The sequence below is a fragment of the Phoxinus phoxinus genome, assembly GCF_949152265.1.
Source record: "Phoxinus phoxinus genome assembly, chromosome: 11".
In the NCBI taxonomy this organism is placed as follows: Eukaryota; Metazoa; Chordata; class Actinopteri; order Cypriniformes; family Leuciscidae; genus Phoxinus; species Phoxinus phoxinus.
The window spans coordinates 2,258,704-2,266,405 of NC_136886.1; positions in this window are offsets into that span (position 1 = coordinate 2,258,704).

Sequence of the window (7,702 nt, forward strand, 5' to 3'; positions counted from 1 at the left end):
GACTGCGGGGTTCACAGAGACACAGCTGAGCACATGCTAACCCTGAGTGCTAATGTAATTAGGGTTCAAGTGCTTCAGTATGCAAATGGAGAAACACATTTTACAGTACCGTAGATGGGAAAAGTAGGATTCTGGCTGAAATTGTGACGTGTTGACTCTAATTCCAGGTGCTGAGAAGAACAAAATACCATGTTATTAGGATGTTTTGACATGATAATAACATATATTTTATATAAAGTATTTATGTATATGCCAGGGTTTCTCAATCACAGGTTTGTGAGATTGTTTAAATAATCACATTGAACAATCAATTGATAATACATTAAATAAATAATTTAAAATATAAAATATAAATTTAGAATTTTTGTTCTTTTTGTTCTAAACAAAGTTTTGAATATAAAATTTAAATGTTGCACAAGCAAGTGTGGCAAACTAGCAATGCCAATGTCAAAGGATTTAGATATTAATTTTTACTTAGTTTGCAAGTTTGTCAATGCAAACTTAAACAAAACAAACAAAAATCACTAAATACAATTATTTTGTTGTTAATAATTTCAAACTAAGAATTATAATAAATAATTTGTATAAAAAATATAGATCCCAAATACAAAACATCTGACTTTTCTGCACTACTGTAAACCTTTGACATTGGCATTGCTCTACTTGCTTGTGCAACATTTCAATCTTATATTCCCAAACAAGTAATTTAATTCTTTATTTAATTTATTATCAATTGATTATTCATTGTGATTATTTAAACGTGCATTTCGTCATGCAATAAGAAGGAAAAAGGCTGGGAAACCCTGGGATTATATATATTTCAGTACCATAGTATATGTCTGATAAACACTATAATACAATATTGTCTCATTTGTTTCTATTTTTTGTCATGAAGATTATTAGTAGGGAAAAATCATTATGAGATAAACAAATATACACAAATGAGCCATTAGAGTTTATTGAGCTTTAAAATGAACGTGGATGGCATCATTTGGAGAATTTGATATGAAATGCTTGAGTTGTTTGTATTGCAGAGTTTGCTATCTTGGTAAATCTGAGCCCAGTTTGAGACATTGATGAGATCTCTTCCAGAGACATGAGATTACTGGTGTGTTTTTCTCAGGAGAGACATATGAAAGTCTCTATTTAATCTCATTGCTTTCTAATTGAGATATAAAGTAGATCTCATTTGTAAATCGCTTTGGATAAAGGTGTCTGCTAAATGACGTATAATGTAAATGTAGATCTCATTTGTGATCCGTGATTCTCAGTTTCATGACTGCATATTGTTCTCCGTTGGCTTTAGTTTGGTGTGCACGTTATAAGAATCATATCTGTGGCAGTTTTCCAGTTTTCCACGTTGCATTTGTCAAACCTGCCTGGTTGAAAAGAACTGATTAAAATTTCATTGGGCCCTGTGGTGACCAGCTATATGCTTTCATGAAATAATGTGTGTGTGGATGTGTAAATATAGATCTGGTAAGGTTATAGCTTTGGCCATAAAAGCGTATGAAAGCCTTATTCTCTCTCTGTTCTGTGTTTCGGCGACTGGCACTTTTGTGTCCTGCAGTTCGGCTGCTTTAATTAATGTTGGATTATGTGTCCTTTGAACAGTCCCTGATTCATGTTCAAAAGGAGGTTTGTCGTGTAACGAGGTGTAAGTCGAGTTTTGGAGTGCCTTATGAAACATGGAAAATTTTTAACTTTTAATCATGTAATTAACTACCAATGGGAACAGTAAAGGGGAAAAACTGTGACTAAAAGATTAAGAGGTTCTGTCATTCCAAACCTGATGAGAAAATCACCAATAACTTACCTAACCTACTCGAGCATCTGATCTCGTCCACGACCGGATGTATTGCATTGATGAAATATGTGGTTTAATTTTCGATGAACATTTTGAATTCTTGGTTCACATTATTAACCAGAACGGATCACTTCTGTTACGTAAAATGTGCAGCACATATTTGTATAGGGTTTGTTTTTCCACTGATCATGGTGCAATGCATTACAAAATCTTCTGTTTAACAATAGGCCCTATATTTCTTCCAATAGACTTGAGAATATGCTTCTTAATTCCTCACTCCCTGTTGAACTGATTTCCCTTTGGCTCCTGTTGCTGTAATGCAAGTCTTTTATTTGGAGTGGACCAGTTCTCTCTTTTTGGCACCGGTCCTGCCGGTGAATGTTTTGTAAAACCACTGCCAATTACAGACTCAGCAAAGCATGCTTTTTAATAAGCATGTAAAAGAAAAACATGCACAGACATGCTTTTTTTGTGAGAGGAGCAAATTTGAAAGTTGCAAATTTCCAAGATGAGAAAGTATCAAGATTAATAAGATGATACTGTAGGATGAGGAACAAGCTGTAATTTACAACTTTAAATGTATAGATGTTTTTCATTTACATTTTTGGGAGATCAAATATTAGTGGTAAACTCGAGTCTTGTGGGTTGCTGTTCGATTTTCTAATATGTTCTGTGTGGTTTTAGTGCATTGTTATTCAAATATGAGTTGTTGTGTAACTTTCTGTTGGTTACTATATAAAGGCCCATTCACACCAAAAAAGATAACTATAGCGTCCACTCCATCAGCAGACAATATTGTTCTGTTCATTATAAGCGCTTTAAATGCTCAGACTCTTTAAAGCAGGATGGATTCTGATTGGCTGCCAATGTTTTAATTATTCTTTTATATTTAGAACTATATCTTTATCGTTTATAGTTATCGTCCTTGGTGAGTCTCGGGTCCCTCCTCCAGTGTGTGTAATTTATCATTAGTCAATTGACTTTAAATAATAATATTGATGCTTGACTTAGCAAATGCACAAGCCCCCCCCCCCCCCCCCCCCCCCCCCAAATGGTCATCCATGTTCTCTGTTCAACATTAATTTAACCATTGCTCTGCAATATGCAATATTTAATTTTCTATAAAAACTCTCTTTCTATTGAAGCCTGACAGGTTTGACACGACCAGTTGAGCTTCATTCACAGTAAAACAACCCCTGATATGTGAAATAATTGTGAATTATACATAATAATCTTGAACTGAGACTCATACATGATTCTTTTCACATAATAATTACACTCTAAAAAATGCTGGGTTGTTTTAATCCAATTTTGGGTCAAATATGGACAAACCCAGCCATTGGGTTACATTTTTAAATTGCATTTTTGATCCAACGTTTGGGTTTGTCCATATTTGACCCAATATTGGGTTAAAACAACCCAGCATTTTTGTTTTGGTGCCTTTTTCAGTCACAGCTTGGGGTTTATCTGCATTCTGGATTTTAGTTCATCATGTGATGCACGCCTCTCTCTTGACATGTGAATAAAATCGTGCACCTTTTTGCCCAGGTAAGCATATTTACTCAGGTGTGATTCTAAACTGATTTGAATAAACGTATGAAACTCAATCCCAGCTAATGGCGGCTCGCTACACGAGCATCTGCCGTCGAGTTAGTGAGTGACATTAAGTCGTTTTGCTGCGCTGGGCGGAGAAATGCTTCATAACTCTGGATTCAATTCAGCATTTTCAATATGACACCATATGTGCTTTTTTGAAATTGGCAATTATGTGTGTGTGTACTTCACATTTAATGAAACATAGCCAAGAAACTGGAGCTAATGAGAACCAATTATCTCCCTTACCATTTCAGACAGCGTTCATTTACTGGAGTACATAACGAGCATGCAACTTGTAATTGTAATAATTCATTATTTTATTATAATAATGAAGTATTTGGGTATGAAGATTCATCCCTCAATGCAAATCTAAGGGATTTTTTCGCTTGTTTTGATGGTTTATAAGCAGTAGGACCTCAGCTCTCTTCAACAAGCTGCATGATTTGAGGTATCATTCCCTTAATTTGAGGAATAGAAATGCTTTGCTTGTCTTTGTACCGTATATTATTGTCGTCTCAGGTTTGACACAGAAGCAGCGGCTCCTTAATTTAACCTGCCGCCATTTGACTTGTGTGTTAAAAGACATCCGTGCACTATATAACACTAGGAAAGCCATTCTGTTTGAAAAGGGAACCGAAAATCTTGGCATGCCACCTTTGCCGACGCTGCAACGTGCCAAGTGTGCTGAATGGACGTTTGGCAGGAGGGGGGGGGGGGGGGGCGTCTGACAGGCTGCTTTTATATGCCTGCGTAGCTGCGTGATTTGTGCTCTGCCAAAACCATCGATCCACTCCAAATTAGAACAATTACTGTCGCCTTGCCTCCCTTTTTGCCTGCCTTTCATTAAAAATGGCTCTGTCGATAGCACTGTTTATGTCAGGATTAATGTGATGCCGACCTGACAGGATGTCATTATGTGATTATTTCATCTCGGGCTGGTAGAAGCAAAATAATAAGATAGGATGAAACTGAAAGATTATTGTTAAAAATAATGTTTTGCCTCACCTGCATGGCACCTTGAGAATTTCCTTGAATTTTGGGAATATATACACACACAAATATATATAATATTAATTTACTACAGTAATTCAACTAATATATTATATAGACTCATTAGGCTACATGCAAAGTGAGATATTTCAAGCCTTTATTTGTTATAATTTTGATGATTATGGCTATATGAAAACCTTTTCATGATATTCTAATTTTGAATTTGGGGTTTTCATAAGCTGTAAGCCATAATCATCAAAATGATAACAAATAAAGGCTTGAAATATCTCACTTTGCATGTAATGAGTCTATATAATATATTAGTTTCACATTTTAAGTTGAATTACTGAAATAAATTAACTTTTGCATGATATTCACATTTTTCGAGTTTCACGTGTATATGTTCAATGGTTTCATGCTTTTGGCAGGCAATAGTTCACCTCTCAAACTGCAATATTGTTCAGTGCAATCCATAATTATCCATATTGCATTGCAGGTTAAACCCATAGATCTTAATCTATGCACTCTAAAAAATGCTGGGTTGTTTCAACCCAATTTTGGGTCAAATATGGACAAACCCAAACGTTGGGTTAAAAATGTAATTTAAAAATGTAACCCAATGGCTGGGTTTGTCCATATTTTACCCAAAATTGGGTTGAAACAACCCAGCATTTTTTAGAGTGTGGGTTTTCTTTTACCTCGTGTTTTTTTATTTGTGGTTTTTGAGAATGAGTTGAGTAAATGGTATGCAAAGTGTTTCTCCTCGCCTTTAAATATCAATTTATTTAGCCATAATCATGATTTTATGGTTAGATGCTTTTTATTATTTGCTTAGTTGTTCCCTGCTGATTGTAAGTGGGATAATTTCAGTCGTTCGGGATCAGCTCAGCTGGCGGGAAAAGTTGGAAGAGAAGCCTTGCCATTTCTATGAGATCCAACTCCAGCTGGCAGATCTCCGATGTGGATTGAAAAGCCTTTCTAACCTGCTTGAGCTCAACGGTTGCTGTAAGTTTTAAAGTTCAACTCAACGCAGATTAGACTCCCAGAACATACGTCTGTCTGCAATTAAGATATGATTGTGTTTTTTGCTTGGAAAGAATGTTTAGATCATAGAAAATATAATTAAATAGACATACTTAAAAAAAAAAATTGCAATGACAAACTGTAACAATCTTACAAGGAATAATTGCATAAATGTTAATAACTTGATTTGTTCTGGGTGGTTTCTTACAGGTTGAAGAGAAAATATCCGCTCTCTGTGATATTCTAGTCTCTAGATATGGATGTAAATATGTGGGATTTTTCCTCCTTTTTCCATGCATGAGACAAAAGACATGAGACGCCTTTCTGTAGCTCAAACAGTAGAGCGTTGACGCTTGCAACATCAAGGTAATGGGTTCAATTGACCGTTCGCAAAGACCCGCCCCGCTTAGTTACTGTTGCTATGTCCGACAAGCTACGCCTCTCTCACACACACACACCATGTTCTCACGCAGTTAAAAACACATCGCGGAGCAGAGAGGACACTGACAACACACTGACAGACACAGACCAGCTTACTTTTGATATGAAACAAAGTCTCAACTTTTAAATTTGGTAATTTTTTTAAAGAAATTTAAACAATAAATACCGTTTTGTTGCTCTTTAATGTGTCGTGACAGATCGCTGTGTCGCCTCAGTTAAAGCCGCTCGTGAACCGATCATCTCTTCCTTCTAGTTCATTTATTGCATCAAATAAACATGAATGAACATCAGAAGGAATGTTGTTTTAACCGCGGAAAGGCGTCAGTACTCCGCTTCTCAAGTTCAAATCCTCCCATGTTAATCTACTAACTCTCCTGACTGCTTTGTCAGACAAAATGGCGGATGGCGAAGTATGATTGGCCAGATCACCTGTCAATCAAGCTCCCTGTGAAGGGTTAATTCCCCGGGAAAGCAAGAACTGATAAGAATGTAAATGTGTACCTCGAAATGCAATGTAAGTCGCTTTGGATAAAAGTGTCTGTCAAATGCATAAATGTAAATGAGACTCAAGTACAATGGTCAAACACATCCGTTTAGCCCACGTTTAGAAAAAAACATTGGAAAAGCAGCACAGCGAAAGGCAATAATGAGTTCTGTGTGAACGAAATCCTGTCAATTTAATAAGTTAACCTTTAAAAATAATGCATTTTCTAATGCATCGAGTTTCTAGTTTCTTCAAATAATCCTTTCAGTCTCAATGCCGTTACAAAGCTGATCTACTTCAGTAATTCAACTTAAAAGGTGAAACTAATATATTATATAGACTCATTGCATGCAAAGTGAGATATTTCAAGCCTTTATTTGTTATAATTTTGATGATTATGGCTATATGAAAACCTTTTCACAATATTATAATTTTGAATTTGGGATTTTCATAAACTGTAAGCCACTCCAACTTCACTGTGAACGACATCCTGTCAATTTAATAAGTTAAGCTTTAAAAATAATGCATTTTCTATAATGCATCGAGTTTCTCGTTTCTTCAAATAATCCTTTGAGTCTCAATGCCGTTACAAAGCTGAGCAAATTACGAAGCTCCTCAATCCTCAGCAGGGAATTTCACAGCATAAAACAAAAGGCCGGCACACAGACCTCTGGATTTGTCATGGCATGTTGCGTATGGCTTGCTGTACAGGAGAGCGCTCGTCTCTCCGAGATCAGCTGAGCGAGGTGTCCTGCGCCCGCGGGTGTCTGAATGAGTTTCGACAGCTGCACGGCCTCAGATAGTCACATCGTGTCATGACAGCACTGGGGCCAAAGAGAGGGAGGAGGAACACAGGGAAGAAGAGTCGCTCGCTGCTGACCTGAGACCTGTCAAGGCCCTGTCGTCCCGCTGTGGCATCACCTCAACAACATCTGCTAACAATCTGCACACAATTAGCCAGACGCCGGGACGTTTCGTCAAGCGACACCTGTTCATTCTGCCATCGCGAGAGGAGACGTTCTGGCAGAGAGCCGAGTTAAAGACACAGATTTATACTAAAACACAGAAAATAGTGAAGCTTCTCATCTGGTGAAGTTAGTCAACGTGACATTTACTTTCTTAATACAAGCGCCTGGTTTTAGCATGATTCATCAGTCAAGTCACCTTTATTTATATAGCACTTGTTTCAAAGCAGCTTTACAGAGATAACAGGAATATAATGCAACAAAGTTTGTTTCCAGAAGAAAATAGCGTCACAGTCCAGCTTAAGTAAGTTCAGTGATTCATTTTGTTGTAATTTTTTTTTACATATATGTCCAGTTCTCCACATATATATGTCCAGTTCTCCATATATGTCCAGT